We start from the raw sequence: 24,779 nt of genomic DNA on the forward strand, positions 1-24,779 counted from the left end.
CAAGTTTTGATTGCAGAGGTCGTAGCCAAGAGGTTCTTCCAACAAGAAATGCCAATGAATATTTAACTCCCATGCAAAGCAAACACAGTGTTAGGTGCTGATAACACCTGGCCTCCCTGTATGATCTGATACTTTATCTCTGCCAGTTGCATAACGATTGCTAAAATAAATATACAGTGAAACTACTGAGTCCTCTGCTTCCACTTCTGCTCCACCCCTCATTCATGCTTTCAAGAGTTTCTCCAAAGGAGAGGAAAAGGGGCATAGTGGTTCTTTTGACATGTTTTGACTTGGGAACCTCATTTTTCCATCTGCTTTCATTAATTTACCAGAGCGCACATGATATGTAGTAACATTGTCCAATGATTTAAGATAAGTGGTAGTATTTAGCTTAACATGATCAGTCTCTGCAGAAGAAAATTTCCTCAGACACTAGCACAGTTAATTGCACGATGTTCTGACTCCCTCTTTGTGTTGTCCAACATGGACACTCCAAGTGCTTCTCAGGAGGACATATCTACCAGGCAGACTGCCTTGTCTTCCTGAAGAACATTTTGAGATATGAACTACCTAAACTGCATAAATAAAATCATCGAAGACCTGAACTCCAAATCTGTTTTCACACTACTGAATCATCATCTTTCTTTCTTTCCTTCCCTTTTTAAACATCTTGCATTTATCATGTAATTTCATGTCAAAATTTTATAGTTGTCATGTATTTTGGAGATGACATATATGGCTTGTTAGAGCAGCTTCCCACCTCTATGGTAAAGTCTACTGAGTATCGCAAATGAAGAGTTTCTTCTAAACAATGTGCAAATTCTTCTATTTAGCCTGCATTTGTTTTATTGGTTTGGTAGGGGAACTGAGTTCCTGCTTTTCTTATGAGCATCTCATGGAAGGAGTCCAATGCAGTAAGAAACGCATCAAAAGCAGCAACGAAAAAGCTCTATTATTTAGTAATTTATTTCCCGCAGTTAATTTCTTAGCTGATTTATCTGATTTCTGACTGATTTCACGGGTCACTGGACTTGCCAACACATTTTTGCTCTAAGTCACTTCCTTGCCAGACCAAAAGAAAAAAAAAAAAGACAATGAAAAAGTCTTCAAAAAGGGAACAAGCCTATCTTCTGGTCTTTCTACGTCCACTGCCAAATACACGACAGGATAGGAAACAACCGCAAGAGGCAATAAAAGGGGCACGTGTATTTTTCACAACATATGCACTTATCTGCTATATTCCATGGCAGATAATTCAGTGCACAGAATTTTAGGAAGTACTTCAAAGCCAGTAATACTGGACTCCTCAATCATGGGTCAGCACTTCTTTGTAATGCACTATATGTATATAATGAAGGTAGCCTCTGAGCTAAAAGGATTTATATTCTAAACTAGATCCTACAGTTCTCCTCCGTCCGATGCTTTACAAACTTGTCAACATTAAAACCCACCTTTGAAAGTGAGGACAATTCTTCTTGCATTTAAAACATAAATAATAACAAAAAAATACTCTGTTACTAGATACTCAGGTTATTTCCTGTAATAAACATAACCAGAAATAAAACAGCATAACTCCCACTATGACAAGTGCTCCTTGATAGAAGGACGCTTCTTAATGTTGTGCTAAGTCCAGATTAGACAATGGCTTTCACTTCCTTTGTTGGGACACCATTCACAGTTTTCTACTGATATGAAACTTGGAAAATTTTAGCATTTATTTATTTCTCCCCGGATTTCATTTTGCTTTGCTGCTGAAACAGACTGGTTTATTTTCTTCTGTAAGATCTTACATTTATTAAGGGATAAATCTATGGTGAATTTAAATGCTAACACAATTAGGGTGTTTACATGGGGTCTTTGCACAATGTTTATGAGATGAAGTAAAACCCAGACGTGTTCTGTTTCTGATTTGTATAACGAAGATTGCAGTGCAGCTAGGAAACATACTTCAGTGAGTCACATCTTGGAAAAGAAAAAAGATAAATGGCTAAAAATGCAATAATGGTAAGTTATCAGGAAATAAACACTGAGCTGGCAGACTTTGTCATTCTGCTTGCAACCACTTCTAGTCCATGTCTAGGATGTGCCTTCAACAACCCAACTGAAAAATGACAGTTGTTACTCTTGATGACATTACACCCATAACAAAGGCAAAAGATAACTGAATTAATTTTTCTGCTCTCCTGTATTCAGCTGATTAAGTGTATAGGGGCTGAGACTCCAGAAATACAGGAATGCATCGTTTCAGCCTCTGGCTGATCAATAACCCTTCACATTTACTTTCAGATCTCAGAATTCTTTGCAAACATAGTGAAAACCTACCACAGATTTAGTCTCCTAAAACAGATAGCATTATACTAGCTTCCCCTGGTATGAAACTGGAGCTGAAAGGTGTAATTCCCTACATACCAACAGGAGCAAAAGTGGCAAGGATAAGCACTAACAACTCTGTTGGTATCATGATACATCTATGGTGTTTTTATTTGTCCAGATGTAAGCATAACATATTCACATATAAACACCAAAGAAGAGAGAAAAGGCTGCAATAAGTCACGAAATGCAATTCATTTGTCAAAATGAAATCCCTTGTTGGGTTCAGAAATGTTTCCCTCAAATTCTACCTTTTCACCTCATCCTTATTTTTTTGGCTGGGGTCAGAATGGTGTAGGAAGTCAGTCCAGTGCTTCTTTAAAGCAGAATTGTAGGCTAAGTCCTGTGAGCCACTTACTGGCAGTGTTTGTCTCTGAATGTCTCCTGTTCTTTTAAACACATTCCCACAGATGGATCCTTACCTGAAGCAACCTTTTAAAATGTAATAAAAGAACAGCTGTTAGCTACATACATTACATTTTCAAGTTTATTTTTTTACTCAAGTATAATACTGTCATCTCTTCAAAGTTGCTAGGAATTTATTTTGAAGCAGAAGTAAAAGGAAAGATATCCAACAAGTCATCTGATTTATTGCAGTAACCCTCTTTTATATGCAGTGTTAAAGTGATCATGTGCTTGGCTTTAGAAATGTTAAGTATTTCAATTCAGTGGAAAGCTTTAAAGGAATAAGTTATACACATATGCTTTTCCAATTACATCAGTATGTTAAAAGAAGTTATTTTTTTTTAAAGTGCTAAATCACTGTATAGTATGTGCAAGCTAAACCAAGAGTTTACTTCAGAAAGAATATTGAAAAGATGTATCCTCCAGGCTAGATAGCAAAAGCTTTGGCACTTATGAAATGGATCTGGAATGTTTCTACATGTAGGTGTGATTCAAAACAGTATACACACATTTCCAACAGCAAGATTTGTAATTCCTCACCATCCTACCAAAAATGCTAAAGGAGGCTGATAGTTTGTACACCACCTTGGCTGAGCCTGTGTGTTCACTGGTGCCAGACATCATTCCTAGTGTATTCAGCCTTTTACATGGATTTCAGGACTCTGTAGCCAAGAAGTCCCTAATGCTTTTGTAGAAAATGTTATTCTTGAGGAATATTGCATGCAGGGCAGGCATTTCTTTTTCTTCTTTCCTTTTTTTTTTTTTTTTTTTTTTTAAGATAGAAAGCGTTGTTTATCTCAGTATGCTGTTTCCTTGTCTATCCATCTATTCATCTACTCCCCACACCCCAAAGTAACATTTGAGCTTGCTGGACATTTTGAAATTCATCTTGACAGAGGTCTAGAGTCTAAAGGAGAATTATATCCTTGCACAAGTTCTTGAAAATCAGTTGGTAAAGACACAGCTTGGCATGCCCACAGAGGGAAAGACAGACAAGATTCATCTGTTAGTCATTAAGTTTGGCCTCCGGAAAGTAAAGAATGTAAATCCAGAAGAAATCAGAATTCATTAGTTTTGCTGCTCACATAGCAACTTGGACAATCCAGTTGGGTGATGCATTAAAGGAACCATTCGGGATCCAATCCTGCTCCTTCATTACTGAGGCAGGAAGAGAGCCTCAGTGGAAATACTGAGAAAATACAGTTTAGAAACTCACTTAGATTCTTCTCTGACACTACATCTACCAAACATCAGTTTGTTTGTTGCCTTTTTTTGTGCGTGTGGGTTGTTTGTTTGTTTAAGTGTCACAGGACAGTTACATGTTGCAGAATAATGAATTATTCTTTAGCAAACATCTGCTTTACTAGGCTATCCCTCGAGGAACCAGTTTAAACTAATGATACCAAAAAGCAATGGTCAACTCATTGCTCAATTTTAGCAAGCAGGACATTCCAGGGTGATGTGCACAGCAAAATAAATGAATTGAACTACATCACCTTTATTGCTTTAACTTGTTTCGTAAAATCATGCCAGAATTGTCCCATTGGCAAACCTGGGCTACAGCAGTTGGGGTGAGATCTAAAGCTAACTGCCATTAGCAAAGCTGACATTTTTCTGTTTAGACTCCAGACTGAGCTAAGGAGAGGTGGTAAAGTGAATTAGGTACAGACTGGCCTTAAGGAAAGAAACTGCAGGAATAGCCTAGTTTGGAAAAACAAACAAAGAAACCAGAAAGGAATAGGAGTTCATTTTCCATTTTGAAACTGCCTTTTGCTAGCATCATTGGCTTACGGGCTAGGTTAAGGTTTTAGCCACAGGTGTTGCCATTCAGAGGGGCAGGCTTAACAGGATAGCTGAATGAAACAACAGGTTGCCACAGTAAGGGTAGCACTGAGCACAGCATATTCAACATACACACCACACTCTTGTTATTATGCTGAGACAGCTGTGTTCCTGAACAGCTTCCCTTCCTCTGCATCATCTCCATTCAACAACCTGCCTCAGCAGCACATGTGCCTCACTCAGTTGGTTAGGGTGAACAGTAATTATTCAGATCCTCTTAATTACATATGTTCTTCTAAAGTGCACGTGCTAACTTTTGGTTCTTATGATGCTCATTCATCTTCAGCAAATACTCCATACACAAGGTTCTTTGAATATTTTTCCCCACCCTCACCACAGCACATAAGGAACACATGTTGCCTGAGTACAAGTCAGATGTTAAGACAAACACAGAATTTGAGGAAGGAGAACAGCCTCATATTTTGCCTTTTTAAAGGTAGAATTAGTCCTTCCCATTGCTCATTTGCTTTTCCTCCTCCTCATACTCCCATTTAGTAACACATGATACTCTTAAAGACAACATAAAGCACCTCAAATTTTGAATGAAACAGATGACAGAAAAACAGAGCAACCGTCCTTCTAGGCTACAGATATCCTATTGAAATGAAAACAGATGCCAATATCACGCCAGTGTCTGGCAAGATAAACACATACTAAATTTACTTGAAGGAAGAGGTAAAGGAATCATTGGTCTCCTGCTAAACAAAGACTTGACAGGCAGAAAAGCACTATACAGGTAGTAAGAACCTGAAAGTTTGCCATGTATTTTACATGTATTACTACTATTAAAGTATCAGGTTCTATGATACCATTTTGTCTTCACTTCCATTCATACAGCTTAGGGATTAAGCAAAATGAATAACAGAATGCCTTATAAAATAATAGGACATGCTTAGAAACATTGAAGTCCAACATTTTGAAGATAAGTAATTGTCATAGTTTAACCAGAGTACAGGAAAAAGATAACAGAGAGATCTTCATGCTGCCATAAGCAGTGTTGCCTCATACAGCAATACATACCTTTCCCTTTCACACAAAGCCAGAGTCCCTTCTGTCTTGCCTTTGTAGTTCAGAATCTCTAAACTACATCCACTGCAAGCATATTTCAGGCTCTGTAATTTTCAAACACTTTTATTAAGTCCTCACACTTTTACTGAAGTACGAAATCCATCTGCATGGGGTTTGTTTTTCCACTCTGACTTCAGCCAACAATCCAACTTTCAAAAGGAGCTTTGCTTAAGGTGAAAAGCGGCAGGCACAGACACATTTCACAGTATCCACAACTGCTTTCCCACCTGAGGTTATTTTCAGGAATGCAATCTCAATCCAGGCAGCCCTATTAAGAGGATGCAACATAGAAGCAGGGGACTATGGCCTTTAAACTCTCTCTTTAAAAACAGAGACATCACAGTTACAAGTGTTTTATTTCTCATCACAGTATTTGCTGTTATTAAACCCAAAGCAGAACAGGGAGGGGACAGATGCACATCAATGCATTTCTAGAGTCCTTGATGCAACATGCCTCTTCTTGCTTTTTATAACCCTTTAAAGCATGGGAAACACTCAGTAAATTACTTGGCCCATAGGTGTTGACAAAAAGGACCCTCAGAGTAAAAACACAAGCTACTTTTCTTCCCATCCCCTAAATAAACACAGCAAGTAAGCGTAACAGGAAGCTTATTGTACTCCATCCTCTACAGCTATCTGCTGAGGTAACACTGGCGATCTTTGTGAAGTTGACGTGCCATCAAAATGTATAAGGCCATTAACCATTTTCAAAGCTATTCTTTAAGCCCCTCAAAAACTATTGCATTTGGGTTACATTTAGTCCATATCTTTCAGGGCTTTTTCCAGCCTTCCTGAAACATGAGGGTCATAGGCAGATTTACTAAATGAAGTGTAAAATTCTAATGTGATCCACTGATTCCAGGAGAGGGGGACCTAAGTAACACCTTTGTAACATCTCTGCCTCAGTTCTGTTAACGGATACAGGATGACGAAAAAGTGTATGTATACACGGTATAGAAAACCAGAAAATTGGCAAATGAATTCAGAAATTGTTAAATGCACCTGTAACACACACACACACAAAAAAAAAAAAAAGTAATCCAGAGAACTTTTTAGGGGCCTAGAGATACACAAAAAGCAAGAGCAGAGAGTCAACTAATAACATTTTTACAAACAGAAAATAACTTTTTTCACCTCCTTTCAATCATACACATTTAAGTCCCTAGGATCTAGGAAAGTTCATTTCATAGGCACAGAGATACGGTATACATGTCCAAGTATTAGAAGAAAAATCTTTCCTCAGAGAGCATTTATTTTTCTTCCAAGTTGCGGTATTGAAGAAAATGTTATCAGCATGAAACTTTATAACTCATTATTACTTCTCCCTGCTAAACAATTACATTTTAACAACAATACAAGCCAACTTCAAAAGCCTCAGTATTCCTTCTGCTTCAGAAACTTTTATTCAATGTCTCCTTGAGAGCACTGGGAAAAGAAAAAAAAAGAAGTATAAAAAGAATAGCAAGAATCAAAAACACCAGTTGGAAGAAGGAGGTATAGCAAAACTGCAGCCAGCTCCAAAATGGTCCCTCTAGGGTTGTATCTCCTTGGCTATACCAATAATGATGAGAAAGCCACAACAACAACAACAACAAAAAACATAAAGGGAGAGAAAAAAAACCTTGCTACAGTCTTGCCAGCTCTTTAGTTACATGGTATTTTTCATTAAGAGCTAGATGTCCTCAAGAAACTATATGATTTTTACCGTTTTCATTTGGAAATAGAAAAGTAAGCAATTTGACTTCTTCCGCAATGACAAATATGTATGCTACATTATAAAGTCTCAGAAACCAAAGAAAGCAGCAAGCGACCACATCTCCTAGATAAAAACATACACTTACATACAAACGCAAGCACACACAAAAAATAAAAATAAAACAAAAAATCCTTCTACTTTCAGCTTCTGAATCATTTGTAACGACAGAGAGATGGCAATAATCAACCATAGAAAAAGAGCTGAGGAAAAGGCAAAGTGAGACCAGGTGCACCTCATTGCAAAGGCTTAGGTTTGCAGGGAAGGAGTTAGCAAGTGTTTTGTATCACCACAATACCTTGTTGAGATTTTTAGGATGTGCAAGTTTCTTCCTGCATCTTTGTTTTTTGTGGCTTCTTTTGTTATTACGTTCACTATCAAGAACAATTTTGAGTGTTTTTCAAGTGCTTTTTTTCAAAGGCAAACTTTGGAATTTGAATGGAGTAAGATGTTAGTGCTACATATTCCCATCCCTACACTCCTATGCTAATGATGTGCTTGAATCCTGGAAGCTAGTCACACTCCTATGAATTCAATTTTTTCATACTGAAAAGTCATGAACCTCTCTGATGGCTTCAGACATGAAACCTGAAGTCAAGCCTTCCCTTCCATCAAGCATTGCTTCTCCCATAATAACTCAAGAGCAAAGTTTGTTGCTCAATGCCATTCCATGTAATAGTTAATCCAGACCTGACCTTATAAAAACTGGCCCCTGTACATTCTACTTCAGGTGCTGTTTGGTTGGGGAAGAGCTGATCCCAGTACTTACAGGTATTAGTGATTTGCTTACAATCTACAGTCTCCTCTGAAGCCAGTCAGAATGAAAAATACCTGCAAGACAAACTAGCTTTATCCACACATAAGCATTACCATTCATAAAGTATTACTATTCATGTCATCACAGTAAATCAAGTTGTGCCAGGGGAGGTTTAGGTTGGAAATGAGGAGACATTTCTTCTCAGAAAGAGCAGTCAAGCATTGGGACGGGTTGCCCAGGGAGGTGGTGGAGTCGCCGTCCCTGGGAGTGTTTAAGGAAAGGTTGGATGTGGTGCTTAGGGATGTGGTCTAGTGAGTGACATTGGTGGTAGGGGGACGGTTGGACCAGATGATCTTGGAGGTCTTTTCCAACCATAATTACTCTAGGATTCTATGATGAACATATCTTAAACATTCAGCTTACTTGCATGCATGTAATAGAAACTCTGTAGCTTGGTGTAACATCTAGTCCCTAACCCTAGCACATAAATACTGAGTGTCTAAACTAAGGTGTTTAATCCATACATGGCCACAAAATGCTGAGCAGCAATACTTTCTCAAGTCCCTAGAAAATTTCTGATGCTCACAGATTCTGAAAAGAAGGTTGCTTATTAGATGCCAAGCTTTAAGCACTGACATTTGGAAAATGTTGGCCAAAGCTTCTTGCTTAAGCTCTAGGGATCTTGTTGAGGGAGTTCATAAACATGAAGCAAACAAGCAGTCATTGTGTGGGCTGAAGAACGGTACTGTTTGAGATGCACACAAAAGGAGCATTTTGATTAAAGGATGTGATACCAAGTCAACATTAGCTTGAGGTTGCTGAGAGGAGGCCACCAGATGACTGATAAATGCAAATACACCCATAGCAGATGTTTCTCATTTCTGTGTGTTATTGCTTAAATATCATGAGTTTTCTTTTGCCCAACACATGGCTTAAAACATCCGAAGTCCTTTACAACATACCTCAGGGCTCAAATAATGCATTGCCTTTTTCCCAACATGATAGGCAGCACTGTAAATAATGAAACAGGACATTTTTAGAAGAGTTGTTAGAAAAGGCCCAGATGCTTTAAATGTACCCTACTTACTTGAAATTTGACCCTTTTCTTTCTCTTCTGTAGCAAATGGTTCTTCCCTTCTAATTTTTTTAGGCATTCTGGCAAAAGCAGAGATTTCCCTTTACCCATCACAGCTTTCACCGTTTTTTTAACTTAAGTTGGTATTTTTCTGCTGTCTAGTCTCCATAATTCATGACCATTTGCCACAATCTTGACAACAGCAATAAAAAAAAAATGTTTGCAGTTGTTAAACACAGGCTTATGTTTACAGAGGTCTTTAATAATCTTTTTTTTAGTTGCAACTTATTTTTCATTTGAACAATCAGTGATAATTAATAAAACAGATTTCCATTTTTTGTTCTTGCAATCAGTCTTCACAGCTTGTGGGCACATTGCTTTAACTGCTTCAAGTTTCCCACATATCAAGTGACTGGAATATATATTTTCAAAGGAGGCAGTGATTTTGAATATTTGGCTTCCCAAGTGCCCAAATGGAGACCATGCAGCAAGGCCAGCCTTTCACCAAGTGCTGACTATCCAGTTCTGAGAATAAGATCGCTTCAAAATGTCTCAAATTGAGCATTAGGCTGTTTTCAAAACTTAGGCAAAAGTTGTCATCATTTCTATCAGATATAATACTGGAGTTAGTGTTAAAAAAAAAAAAAAAGGTAAGGGAGATGAGACATAAATGTTCACTGCTTCTACAAACCAGGTTGTAATTTTCTGTTTGTGACAGCATCATCAGTATCGATTGCTTTGGAAGTTACAGCACTCTAGGATCACTAATAAAATGCTGAAATCATAATCATACAAAATCCTTCTCTTTTTTTTTTTTTTCTGTTGATTTAAGCTGGAGGAAGAGGAATAGAAGAAATCAATAACATATGAGCAAAATTATCTCTAAATGGAGTGTTTAAAAATGTTTCCATCAGGCATCAGCAGACTGGTCTTTACATGAAAGCCAAGTATTAAATGGCATCTATTTTAAGTTTTGCATTCCAAGAGAGAAAACATGAGCCAGATAAGTTAGTCTGTGTTGACATGTAAAGTACATCACTCCCATTAAAAGGGCGGGCAGACGTGGATCTAAATGACCCAAAAGATTCTCTGTGACTCAACTGAATACCAGAGAACAGAAGCGTAAATTAATTCAACCATTGGTAATTCAATTGTAGACATTGCACCTCTGAATCAGCCTGTATGTAAACTTCCACTAGACAAAAAACGCCTGGAAGAGCTCTGCTAAGAGGGCTTGATTCTTTGACAGCTTTGGATGACAGCCTGCATAAACAGAGAGACAAGAGAGACATTGTCCTCTTTTTTTTTTTTTTTAATCTACAGCATTGTTTTTAAGATCACTTCCAAAAGCCTGAAAGACTGAATTTATAATTACAGAGCCCTTTCTACAGGCACACCACATACTTACGTGTGTGGTGTTTTCAATATATGCTTGATATTTTCAGCATCCTTCATTCCAAATATTGCTGTTTTTCTTTCAGAGTTTATACTTCATTTTCCCCTGAAAGCTCTAAAATTAAAATTTTTGCACACCCAAAAACTTCACTCCTCAGCTATTAATCTCATGTATGATATCACTTCCTTTTGTTGTTTATAAGCAAGAAGGTTGTTCAGAAACGTCCCAGATTTGTGTATTCTAAGTGAATTAAAAATAATAATTTAATCTTTACACAAAATAATTAGAAAATGAACATGATGTCAAACTACGACTGGTTTCAGTAGCAAAGACAGTAACTGATTAACTTCGGTCTGCTTAACAATGCTGTTTAAATTCTTCCTGCCTCCCCCTAAAGTCAATTATTTTAAAACTCAAGGGGTTTCTCTTATGCACATCTGCAAATTCAATGTCAGTTCCAGGCTCACATTTTGGTGGTGAATCAAGCTGGCCTCAGTTCACTCAACAAGAGGCCAGTTTTTACCAGACAAACAAATTGAGGTGACTTAATACTTGTGGGGTTTAAGTGACTGATATCTGGCATATTTACTTGCTTTCACCATCCTTTTTCCACCTCTAATGAATCAAACATATTACTACATACTGTTGACAAATTGAAGATGATAGGAGAGAGCAGATGAGATAGACATTAACAATTTTAAACCAAGGGTGCATGGCTTCAGTTCCTAGTATCTGACACCACTGGTTCTTCAAAGGGAGGCCTTCATTTTTTGGAAAGGATTGAGAAACTGAACTAAGGTTTAAGAATTTTCTTCTCACTTAAATTCATGGGAAGCTAAGCACGGAATAACTATTCTAAATTACTGCAATGTCAACATTAACTATACTTGGTAGTATATATAGAATTACTTAATATTAGTTATCAATATATAGCCTCTTATAAATGTTGGTAAACTGATATATATACATATATGCAATTGTTTACCCACACTTTATATTGAACATAAGGTTTGATTCATCTTTTTAGTACAGATTTGAACAGCACCAAAAACGCCAATTTTACTTAAGTGTCTTGTTGTGAGCTAGGCCAAGTTACTACATTAAATATGAATTGATATGAACTGCATTTTTTGCACTGAGTGGGAATGACGTTGGGCTGCTAGCATCTCCGAGCAAAGAGACATTTGCCTCCGCACAGAGCTGAGCAATAACAGGCCATGAGACCGAAAGCCTGGCACTACCAGTGACTTGCTGGGAAACTTCAGGGAAATGCTTCTTTCTGTTTTCCATTGCTTTCCTGTTTTCCTGGTAATAACAAAAATTAGTCAAACTTTCTCTAGAAAGTCTTGTGGCTGTAAGCTACTGGGTCTTGAGCACTAAACAGTATTAGCACAAAACTGACTGTGATAAGAACTTCATTTTGTTGAGAATAGGGACATCATTTCATTTTCTCCAGCTGTGGTTTTTCAGCATGCTCCCATGTCATACTGCTAGTATTCCTTCCAGTGGTTATTTCCACCTTTACCCAGCTTTGTTTCAGTGCTACTGGCTCATGGTTTTTCAGGCCTGATCTCGTGCCTCTTGCTCACACGGGTTTGTATGCATCCTCAAGTTCTTTCATGAGAGTCGCTGAGACAAATCAATAATCAAAGAATTGCTCAGGCTGAGAGAAGTGACAGCATCCATGAGTACAGGACAGAAATGCAAAACACCAGGCAGATAACTACGCCTGATAGGGATAATCTCCCCATGTCATTTTCTAATACTTTTTGAGAAGGATGCTCTTCTTACCTTTGGATGTGAGACTTCCTGTCTTTTCCTTGAGAGAGTCCAAGTTTTGTCTTCTTGCTCCGTTACTCTGTCCCTTTCTTTTCTTTTTCTCTCAGGTGGATGCAGATGTTTTTTGCAGCACTCTTCTCTACATTGCTTTTTCACCAACTGTGTCCTCCAGCTTCTATGATAATTTTTTAACTTATTAAGTATCCTTATTCATCCTTTATTCTTACCATCCTTCTGGATATATCTTCACTTCCATTGCATAGGCCACAGAACGCTAAATGTGTTCCTGCTTTTACTACACAGCAACCACAGTGCCCTTTTCCTTGGCAGTCCGACTGACGACTTTTTGTTGCAACATAACCAGATGCTGGAGACAGATGGAAGAACAGACCACATCAAATTACCCTACAGGACGGATATCTTGCATGCTTGCAAATACAGTGTGCACACCCTTTGAGTCTCCTGACCAAATTTCTCGAAGATGTTTTTGAAAAAAGTGCAGTATCATTGGTACCAAGAACTAATGCCAAAGCATGTCAGTTCAAATATCTCAGAAGACTAGCAGTAGATGCTAGAAGCTCTAAACCCAATAATTATCATAGCATGAGAAAATCAACAGATTTTCTCAATAGCTTCTTAAGAGTTGTCTGGTTTGTCTCTTCTAGAAGCCCTGTTTACCAAAGGTTTTCAACTCAGTAGGCTGCAGTTCAATGCAAGTCCCAATATGTGCAATGAAAATACAGTGTAAGTAATACAGATAACCTTCTGCTGTAAAGAGAGACTTAGAATACCACAGAATGCTTTCTTGCTCACGAAGAGCACAGTATTTTCTACTGATACAATTTTATGTGGTGAAAAGAAGCCAGAGGACTATTTCAAACTGAATCACAGCCATTTCTGCTGAGAAAGCAACAGCTACCTCAGAGCTATTAACAAAGAGGTCTGCTTTGAAGAGCTGGTGCAAGTTTATTTGCTCTGCAACAGAGTAAACCTTCAGTTCTGATTTTTATTTTTTTTTTTGAAACATTCTTTCAATAGTTTAGCCTGGGTTTTGCACAACCTTTTCAGAATTAAGCACCCTACCAGACTACTGCCAACAAAGGTTGCTTAATTCCTTAGTAAAGGGGAAGTCTTGTTATTTAAATAAAGTAGCTACTGTAGTAGATTTGCAGATATGTTAAGAGTATTACAGGATCTAGAGGTAGATTTAGGAAGCAAATACTATAAAGAAGGAAAAAATTAAACAGTGTATTTATTGAAACTTAAAAGATATTATGACACGTGACATGATTGCATCAGATACGAGCAGGTGGAACCGTGCTACCTGTACGTGTAACGTAATGCCTGTCGCAAAGTGACACCTGATGATAGTTACACTTTGCCTTTACAACACCATCACCTTTTAAAACCACACACACACACACACACACAGACATTAGGGGAGGAGTGCAGAAGCTACAGGGCCCTTCTGTCCCTTTATGTGGGCTGCAAAACAGCACACTATGTTTTCCTAGGCACAAGCAGATTGCCCACAACCTTTTTTCACCATTGTCTGAAGCTGGAAGGCTGTATTCTTGTGCCACACATTCACTGTGATGGGACAGCAGCTCCTGCATATCCTGAGGAATCACAGCAGCAAAGGCCCCAGGTCAGGAGAAGGTCTCCCTTGTGCTACTGTTTGAAGTGCAGTTTCTAGGGATCTAATCCAGAGCAAGCACTGATTAGTGCACAAAAAACAGTAAATAAAAATCCTAAGGAGCATGATCAGTATGACAAAGATCACTTGATGCACAACCTCCTTGAATAAAATACCTGAAAACTATCACTGGAAATCACCAAACTGCAGTTATATATAAGGACTGAGCAGCTATCATAAGTGTCCCTGAATATCCAAGGCCTGCTTATACCTACATGGTCCTAACCACATGAGGTCTACATGCAAGGAGTTGCATGACTACCACCTGAACCTTTCAGCCTGGTATTCTTGAGGGAAGACAATTACGTTTTGCCAGGGTGTAAGTTACACCACGCCAAAGCAAACAGAGGGTCTTCTGCAGGCAGCAGTGGTAGGAACAGTTCAGTAATGCCTTCTTGTTGGTTTTCTTGTCCATGGTTCAGTGTTACAGCGGATTAGCTGCCTAATGCTGCGGGTAAATGGCTCGGTGTGAATGGTCTGAAACAAGGTGTCAGGCTCTTGTCCAGGCTTTGCATAAATGCCTCACTTGTGTCTGTCTGTGGAACCAGTGATATATGCTCTGGAAGCACACCACCAGTCTGAATTTTTTAAACTAGTGAAAGTTCATCTGTCAGACCAGCCTCTCCAAGTACCCTGGGATTTTACTGGAAAAAAATACTTCAACAGAAACATTCTCTCAGTGTGCTCAAAAACCTGCATGCAAATTTTGTCCCCTTAGAGAATAAGCAGGGATGCTTTAGCAGACTCAGCTGCAAAAATTTGATTGGCAGGTGATTAAAAGCTTTAACTTGTTGATAAAATTTAAAAGAAGAAAAAAAAAGTAGATGCTTACAAAAGACTGATAATACAAAAACACAGAGGAAGAAAGTGAAACTGGGCAAAATGCATAAACAAAAAACAGAGCTGGATCTCCTCAGAGCTTGCTTTGGATAAATTATTACTGATCTCTGTTGAAGCCCTTTGATTTGCATGACTTTAAAGAAGAGTCAGGCAAATTATTTACTGTGTACAGTGAATGCGCAGGAATCCTTTCTCCTCCCCAGATTTTGGACAGTGTCCTACCACTAGATATTATAAACCAGCTAAGCACTGAAAAGTGCTTTTCACCAGCCACCAATGCCATTGAATGGTCTGTTGTATGACTTCTGTGTGGGATGACACTTAACTCTGGAAACAATCAATTTTTAGCTCAAGCTATGATCAATCTAATTTTTTCTACTAGGTTATTTACTATGTCAATTATATTCCTTTGGTACCTCAGCATTCCAGTTATTCGACATTATGGAGAGCTGCCTGAATATAAAATTTTCATAAACTATGCAAGACCTCATAGATACACGCATAAATCATTAATCATTGTAGGGGAATTTCTGGCCTGTTTGAAGTCAATGGCAAAACTTCTCTCGACTTCAGCAAAGACTGGATTTCACCCCTCTGTTTGTCCAGAAGGTGCCATTGCCTTAACGCCAACTGTCAGCAGGTGTCTTTGCTGGCAGTTCCAAATATCATTTTCCTTATTATCCAATATATTAAAAATGTGTTTTCTGCTGGCTCACACTGACCTTTCAGTTCAAGGTGGAGGTTGTGCTCAAATGAGATTGCACACTGCTGGAATGAGTTCCCAGCTCCACTGCAGGCTCTCACTCTCTGTCCCGTAGTGGCTTTGGAGCTAACAGACTCATAAATCAAAGCTTATTTGGAGTTTACATGGCCCAAGACTTGCAAAAAAAACCTTAACATGGGTAGATCTTCCAAAGCACCCTGCCAATTAGAACTATTGTTTCTATCATCGAGCTTCTAACTTGGTGAACTGTCCAATGCTGTGTTGCTTCTAGTACGTTTCTAGGCTGGCGTGTTGAAAATGTGAGCAAATCATCTGGGTATAGAAATAATAATGCTAAATTTTTTTTTGGACTTCTAGTGCAGCTTTCAACCCTAGAACTTTAAATAACTACACATGTTAATTAAGTTTTTCCAGCTTCTGCTACGAGGTAGATAAATGTTAATACCATCATGTTGCAGATAGAAAAACATTAGCACAGAGCTGTTAAAAGGCTTGCCCACTGGCTGATACAATGTCCGTGGAAAGTGGATCCTTCATCTAATGACTATTTTTCATGTGTTTTTAAGCTGCCTAAGATTAGCTGACTACATATCTCTACAAGTTCTGCCCAATTTACTCCTATCTTTCTTTTTTCAGTCTCAGAATAAGATCTACCATATAGGTGATATATGGGTTCTTAAAATCCCGTTTCACATCTTCTGCTAGTGAAATTTGTGCTCACTGAACTGGTGACCCGTGCAAGAATTCATATATCTAAGTAATGCAGGTTTCATCTTTGGGAAAAGCAACCCACAGAGTTGTCTTTCTATCTTTCTCCAAATAAATGCTCATTTTAGAATAGGAAAAGATTCAATTTCTCTTGTCATTTTTGGGAGTCAAAGTATATCTAATTCTCCTCATCCTTTGTCAGACTCATCTCACTATATTCAGAAATTTTACGCTTCTTTCCCAACTAAAAGATCACCTGGGAATAGCGATATAAAAATAGGATGTTAATAGATGTGGGATTCTGATACTAGCTTTGATCTCTAACAGTTATATCCATCAGTCAAATTTGCAATCTGACCCATCTTACCTCACCAGACCTCATCCTATTCAAGTCAGGTTTTAAATTAAAATAACTATATCTTTTGTTTTACTGTTATCATAACCAAATGTTTTAAACTCTCAAGTATCTACTCAAGCAGCCAGCTATCCTGCTAAAATTTGAAATATCTTTTTAATATTTGCCAAACAAAACTTATCCCAGTCAACCTTGTACTGTTATTGGCTAAGAAAGTAAAGGCATTAACGAGCTGCTGTGGAAGATAAGCTGTTTTATATTTTCATTTGCGTTCATCAGTTTTTGAGGGAAAAAGGGCTGGTATTTTTCCAGTTTCCAAAAGCCAAAGATTCTTTTTAATTCTGTGCTCCCACATAGGTTTAGACTACCACTTCCGAACATGGTATTGGGGGTCATTCCGTACAAAATAAATAATAATAGTTAAGTCCCTAGGAATTGCCTACCTCCCTATGACTTGGATACCAGAGAAGGTATTTGCCTGTTAAATTTTCAATAGTTTTAGCCACAGAAAAAGAGGACAGAGTTATTTTCTACAACACATAACATCTAAATTATTTTCTACTACGCATACCAAGTAAATTATTTACAGGTGATGGTAGGTCCATCCTGGAAGTAATAAAGGTATAGATCACTTTTACTGTGGTATCACTCCGAGCTCATCTTGAAGAAAGGCAGAACCTACCCAGAAAATAGTTTTATAATTGACATAACATACAATTTCAAATTAATTCAGATTAAAATACCAGGGATAAAAGAAAGAAGTGTTAACTGTTGTTCTCCCACACGCAAGCAAATTTGTTTTTACTGCTGACTACAGTGCAAACTCCTGAGCAGAGAAGTTCTATCACCACATTTGGGTACCATCAGTACAGGGGACAGTTTGGGTGTACCAGCCCATCCCACTCCATCAAAATCCTTCTTGCCACCTCCAGAAAAGGCTGACATTAGACTCCATTCTACATTTATGAAACTTTAAAATGAGATAAATGATCTAACATTATTATGAACTGGTTCTTAATTAATCAAGTTATACATCCGATTAATACTTGAGAAGATTATTTCCAGTCTGCTGGTCAGGCCATTGCCTGCATCTTACAATCCATCTTTATTCAGGATCTAAACTTTCGACACTCCTTCGTAATTTCAGAAGCATTAGGATTATGATTAGAAACATTCTTATTACCAAAATCTTTCCACTCAAATCAGAAGAGATATTTTTCCTTAGAATTAGCATTAGTACATCTTCCTATTCTCTATAGAATGGTCTCAGGAATCCATTAACGCCTGGACTCCTGCTGCTTTTTAGAGCTGTCTTGTTTCCAGAATCTTAGTTATGTTTCCATCCACATGTTCTTTCTGTTCCTACACTGTCTGTAGGAGTTCAGCTAAGTCAAAGTTCTTATTGTATTTTGCAGTGCTTGTCCTGTCTCTTCTTATATAAATATTTGTGGAAATTCTTAAATACTTCTTTTAGAGTCATAAGTTAATGTCCTCATTTTTACCAGCCCATTGTATTAGTTAAATATATTCATACTATATATTAAATATATGGTATTTGAAATGTTTATTTCATTACTCATGCATGACAGATCTGAGCACCATTTCTGTCTTGCCATACACTTCGCCTTGTAACTGCTGTGTCTTTAACGCCTTGAATTTGTATAGTGGTGCAGCTTGGACTCTAGCACAGCCTCACCTATAAACTCCATCTCTATAAACACATTAAATGATGAAATTTTGGAAGAGAAATCCAAGGCATTGTAGAAACATGGTGTGTACTATAAGTTCTAATTAGCTAATGGCATTGTGAAGATACAAATAATTCTGTGCTTGGAAAAGTGTAGACCATGCTTTCTGGGGCTAGGGAGGTGAGAGGCAAGAGGACGTGAGATCTGGCTGAGATGACAGGACGCCTCAAGTGGAACACAGTTCAAGAGATGGGATGTGTCATAGTTTCCTCAAACACGAGCAGCGTTTGTGCTGCTGGTCCTGGATGGGGCCTCATAATCCTGCAGAAAGGAAGGCTGACCTGCTGATGCAGGCAAGGAATGCCTCCTTCTCACGTCCCACATCTTTTACACTTCTCTAGACCAACCTTGGACGGAGGATTTGGCCTCTCTGTGCTTCAATTAGCAGCAAAATGGGAGCAGGGGCTCCTCTCTACCTCACAAGGTACTGTGAAGATAAACATCTGAATATTTAGGTACTACTGTAATGGTGACCAAATTATCCACTGGCATGAGTTTATTCTGTACAATATTAGCATGGAGAGGAATTCTCCTGCTTGCCTGTAATGGGAAACTCCTAAAATCTTGCCATACAAGGAGTGGACAACAAACAGCATGAATCCCAAGGGGGATGAGGGGAAGGTTGTACTTTGCAGTCCACAGAGGCATTTTACTTACAAGGGTGGCATTTTGAACATACTCTCAGTACTTTTTCCTCTGTAAGCTTAAAAGCATTTCACTTTTTGATGAAACACACTAATATATGTACTTTTTGATTAATAATAGTAGACTTGATCAATAATAGTTCCTTGTCATTTCCTCATCCTAACCTGAGTGGGAAATATACATCTGTTTGAGAAGTATTTGGTTTGATTTTACCTTAGAGAAAGAATGATGTCAAACAAAATAAAAATATGTTTTTCTGTAATTGATATTTTGCTGTCTGTTAACTATGGGGAGTATTTCTATCAGTTTAATTCAAGACTCTGATTCAGCAAAGGAATTGATCTTGCACGTAACCCAATTTCCATGAGTAGCCCCACTCAGTAACTCTCAAAAATAAATAAGATGCGTGTTTAGTTACTTTATCAACTCAGCTCCCTAAAGAGCTGAAAAGAAAAGCTTTTCCTTTACTTTGTGATGTGAGATTCTGTAACGCTACCATAGAAACTGTTTGGAAAGTTCATCTCCTTTAAGCCTTACCCGTTTGCCAAAGATCAAACATGGACAGCGTCCAATATTCAGTTATTTGGGTATCAGCAATGGAGGGCAGAATTTACTTGCTTGCTTGTTTGTTTTTGTTCATACACAGTACTCAGATGACAGCCAAGGCTCTTCTCTGTTCCGATATTTCATAATGATTATATTTATGATATTTAGGGCGATTGTATATTACTCAGAGGTTAGCATAGTCCTTATGGCTACAGCTCAGCCTTTTACGGTAAATTACGTGAAAAGATATAGTGTGGTTCAGGTGGTCCAACCGAAGAAACAAACCAAGCAGCAAGAATTGGCTAGTGCCAACCAGGGCAAGGTAAATGACCTGTTCCTGTGGTAAGTAGAGCACACTGGTCATTGCACAGCATACTAGCAAGTTATGTGTTCTGACTTTTTATTACGTTATATCAAAAATGTGCATCTCACTTCACTTTTCTTTATAACATGAGATTAAGCTGATAAAAATTCCAGAATAGATAAAGAATTGGTTTGTTGAGATTGGCAGCAATAACAAACTGGAAAGTTTACTTTTCTTTTTTTTTTTCTTTTTTTTTTTTTTTTAAAGGCATGCGTAAATAACCTGCCTAAAATTATCCCATGCCTGTTATACCTAACGTTTCCTTTTACAGGTACCTCTCCCAGAAATAGCTAGTCTTGGCTGGCAGTAGCAAATCTTAGCATGTATTAGAATCAGGAAAATTTTCAAGAAATTCAGTAGTCTTAACAGAGGTTAGATTTCATCATAAATTTGAAATTCTGTCCAAGTTCATGGTGTAGAAACATATCAGAGAGAAAAACACAGTGATACTTAATTCTGTCCTGGAGGCCTGGCAAAATTTCAGTCTGGACCAATAATATCTCCCTATAATCTCCTTGGCACTTTCAACCTACTCTGTAATTGCAGTTCAGCGTGCTCCTCTTCTGGGGAGGTGGTTTTGTAGGAATTGCTTTGGCTGAAAACCTGGGAAACTTATCACAGTTACAAACCACTATTAACCAAAAGCACATCTTGTGATATTCCCCGTATCACTAAAGAAGTCACCTGCTGTAACCCAGTATCTACATTTACCTCAATGCAAGTGGCTCACAGCCTGCCTGGCAAGCATAAACCAAATCACTCAATTTTCATGGACTAAATGAAGTGCAACATCTATACCTATTTGCATGCAAGTTGCAATCGCAGCCCAATAGCCTGTAAAAGCTTAATCACAAAGAATAGTTACTGATACTGAATGATAAGAAATGCATCCTGTACCTGCAGAACAAGTCTGAAAGAGTGCATTAATTAAGAAGGTAGAAAAATTCCTTAGACAAATTAAAAATGGAGAAAATTGAGACTGTGCTTTCATTGGCTTAAGGTAACACTTTTACAGCTAGATATTCAAAGCATTGTGCTGGTTCCTTATTATTTAGCCATGTATTTCTTTCAGTACAGTCTGTGGAAATTGTCTGGATAAGACCACCCATTTAGTTCTTAAATTTTAATCCTTAATCTTTCGTGTTGATTTTCCATGAACTGTGTGTTCGGTTTCCGTGTTTAAACTCTCCTGCACAGCAGGAGAAGGTGGCACAAAAGCAGCCCAGCCCCGCGCTGGTATGCACCGTGAGCAGCTCCTTGTGTTAGCACACAGGGGAAGGACAGATCTGGAGGGCAGCAGGCAGGAGCAGGGCCCCCACTTGTAGCTGGAAGAGCAAACAAGTGCCATGAAGCAGAGCTAACACTTACCTACCTCAGTCACTCTTGTGATGAGAAACACAGCCCAGCTCCAGCCCTGCAGAGTAATTAATTGCACAGAGCTTCCAGCCCATAAACACTGAAGTTACTGTGGCCAGGGGAATACATGCCACCATGTGCATGCTTAAATCCCCCCCATGCCAAAATTTTACTGGCCTGGGCTTGGCAGCCCAAAGCCTCTGTTGGGTCCCACCTGGAGCACCCGCTGTGCACCCTGGAGAGAAGGTCTCAAGGTCTGTTTGGGCAGCGGGGGCTGCCTGCCTCCTCCTGCACCAAAAGGAGCAGGTCCTTCCCCACTGGGTGCTAAGAGCTTGTGCAGAACCCCAGCACCTTGCTGACCAGAGCTCTCCATGGGGTACCAGGCCAAAAAGAGGGAACAGAGGAAGTGTTGACTCAGGTCTTAGGGAACAGGAGACTTGGTTCCCCCAGTTGTGACCGAATTTCAGGCAATATCACCTGATCACATCAGATGCACTGGTTAACGTTGCCTCTGAAGTCTAATAGCAAGTGGTAATTACTGAGGATGTACCCAATGGGACCGATCCTACCTACCAGCCTCTAATACGTGCCCCATACCCAGCATGAGTTAGCCACATGCACTGTGGTAAGAAAGTAGCAGTAAGAGGCGATCAGAGTGATCCTTTTCCAAGCACATCCAAGATCTTTCCAGCAGCACAGAAGACAGACAAACCCAACAGGAGTTAGGATGAGAAAAGCGAGTAAGGACAGAGGATGTCATGACATTCCCCCTTTCTGTTTTTATTATCAGTCACTGGTAGAAATTTGGCACACTGTTTCTGAAGCAATTGTGGCAAACACACACAATATTATTTTTTTTTTGGTGGAAAGACATAAAAATACTTTTACCTCAGTGTTGCTTAAAGTCTTGGTTTTGATTCAAACATCTCAAAATATTCAGAATAATTGCAACATTGTGTGCCGCCAGCATTTGCAGTATGAAACTCTTTGTGTTTTTCTCACATTTTATGTGAAAAAAGAACATTTTGCACCTCAGTAGATGGTTGTGGTTTTGGATCATAATGTGCTAAGGGTTTTGATCTGTACTGATTCCTACCCCTGTGTCTCATTTTTCTCATGGCTTAGAGCAAAATATTAATGTGACTCATCTGTCATAAGTAATTCTCATATCCTCTACTCTATATTTTGGTGCGTGTCTAGAGGAAAGTTGTGGTTATGTAAAAGTATTTGTGTATTTTGTATAAGGGAGGATGGGAATCACAGGTACTTTAAACAAAAAATAAGGGCAATGGCAGGAGGAAATTGTGAATTATAAATAAAAGCAACATCTATGTATTCTAATTAAACATAATAGACAATTTAAAACACACTGTTTCTATTTACTACTTCCTAGCTTTAAAAATCCCAGCTGTCAGTCCTTGGAACACTGGAAAAGGAAATAATAAGTGGCAAAAAATATATATATGTTTAGAGTTTGTGGACTGGCTTGTCCAAAGCGAGTCCCAAATTTGATACTGAAACATTTACAAGGACACTAATTTTGCCTGGAAAGCTGGCATTTGAAATTGCAAATGTCAGTTCCAGGATGTCAACATTTTCTGGTACTGTTTAGGAAATCCTATGTAGCGTGCTGCTTTCAAAAGACATAATTATGTGTGCACATTCCTGCAGCTTTGCTCCAGACCCAGACTTCTATTCCACAGTAGTTCTATCACAAAAAAAAATTAAAAATTCAGTAGAAAACAGCCCAAACAATGAATACAGCAGCAATTTTGCTACAGAAGCATTTGCAGTGATTGACCAGATTCCTCTTTTCTCCCCGAGACCAGATTGAAATACTTTACTAAGTAGATCCAGTTCAATGCAAACCTCATTCCACAAAAGTCATTTGCATTTGGGCTGAATATTGAATCAGAGGGACTCAAGTATATGCTTAAAATAGAATTGATATTTATGTGATTACTTAACTGAACTAGGGGTCATGCTGTTTCTCTGTTAAAATAGAAAATCCAGCTATTTTCTGCCTTTCTGCTGATGCTTTTCTGTACTTGAATAGAAAACACAAAATACTGTTTTCCAGACCTGGCCAATACCTGCAGCCAGTGGAATGGGAAAGAGAGGAGAATGCATGCCACCTCCTATATTTGAAGATCTTGTAGACAGAAAATAAATTCTCCCCTCTCCTTTCAGCTAAAGATTTGCACTAAACTGTTCCTAACAGCAGAGCAATGAAATGAAACTGTACTAATCAGGAAATCTAATGCTTAATTTTCTTCTTAGGAATGATTTGTCTTATACTGTCTTTCATGTTTTCTCTCTACCTTGCTTCTCCAGGAAGCCTTATTGGACTTTATTGTCTCCAAAGCTAAAAAGACTGCCTTGTGCTGCTTCACGTTCCCCAACACTGTGGCTTTCAGCTTGGAACATTTTCATGTAGTCCTAATCTACGTATCAGAATCTTCATGTGACTGAATGACACAGGGGAGACAGGAAATTTATCATTAGGAAACCTTCTAGGAGATTTATTTTGGGGGTTAAAAAAAAAAAATCATTGCACCATAACAGGTTTTCATGTCTGAAAGAAGTTAAGTGGAAGAATGCACATGCAGTCACTGGTCTCAGGACACAAAGAGCAGGAAAACAATAATATTGGAAGGGCACATATAGAACAACACCTCAAAGGAGCCAGGAGTTCCTCTCAGAAAAATCATCAGGAGCCAGAATCTGGCCTTTTGTTGGCCACGCTGTGCAGCAAAACCTGTCAGCAATGGCCAAGGGGGTCCCTGGAGCAGGCGAGGAAGGCAGGGGCAGTGGTGGTGGTGTGGGATGGGGAAAGGTAGGGACTTGTCTGGGATGTTATGGGGGCTTTTTGAGGACCAAGAGGACACTGTGTGGGGAGGATGTGAGAGGCCAGGGCACTTTCTCTTCTCCTACAGTTGTCTTTTCTCCTTAGAACCACCTCTTTTCTTTCCTTCCCCTCCTGAAGGCAGCCCAGACACCCTCCCCTCACTTCTGCTCTCTCCACCATCACCATCTACACATTTTTCTGTACCTTCTTGATTGCCAACGAGGGGTCAGTCTTGGTTTGGAGGAACAGGAATTAGGATAGGAGCAGGGCAGAAAGCCAGGGAAATCCTGCTGCTGCTGGAGGTAGAAAGGGCAGGTGTGACTGCAGCTGTACTGGGACCCACTGGTACAAGCTGGCACTCCTTCACCCGCCCTCTAATCCCACAAAGGCAGTAACAGCGACATGGATGGTACAAACAGCAAGCAGGAATGAGCTGTGCGGCTGAAACACCTAATCCCTCTCTCCTCAGGCACAGGCAAAGTAGCTTGCCATCCCCTCCAGTCT

General features: G+C 38.9%; 2 protein-coding genes across 7 annotated transcripts in view; one reads left to right on the forward strand and one right to left on the reverse strand.

Annotated features, from left to right (window-relative positions):
• Positions 1–24,779, reverse strand: part of LOC310892524 (uncharacterized protein) — a 101,228-nt gene that overhangs the window by 48,552 nt on the left and 27,897 nt on the right. The window contains exons 3-4 of one of the 5 annotated variants that reach the window (XR_014578198.1): positions 12,458–12,812; positions 8,208–9,206 (exon numbers count right to left, since the gene is read on the reverse strand). The exons of the other annotated variants lie outside the window; for them this stretch is intronic. The gene's annotated coding sequence lies outside the window, so the exon portion shown is untranslated. Of the gene's footprint in view, positions 1–8,207; positions 9,207–12,457; positions 12,813–24,779 lie in introns of those variants that run through there. 5 annotated transcript variants of the gene reach the window in all.
• COL8A1 (collagen type VIII alpha 1 chain) overlaps positions 1–24,779 on the forward strand; it is a 91,010-nt gene that overhangs the window by 29,869 nt on the left and 36,362 nt on the right. The gene's annotated exons all lie outside the window — the stretch shown is intronic.

This window comes from Anser anser (assembly GCF_964211835.1).
Source record: "Anser anser genome assembly, chromosome: 1".
Taxonomy (NCBI): Eukaryota; Metazoa; Chordata; class Aves; order Anseriformes; family Anatidae; genus Anser; species Anser anser.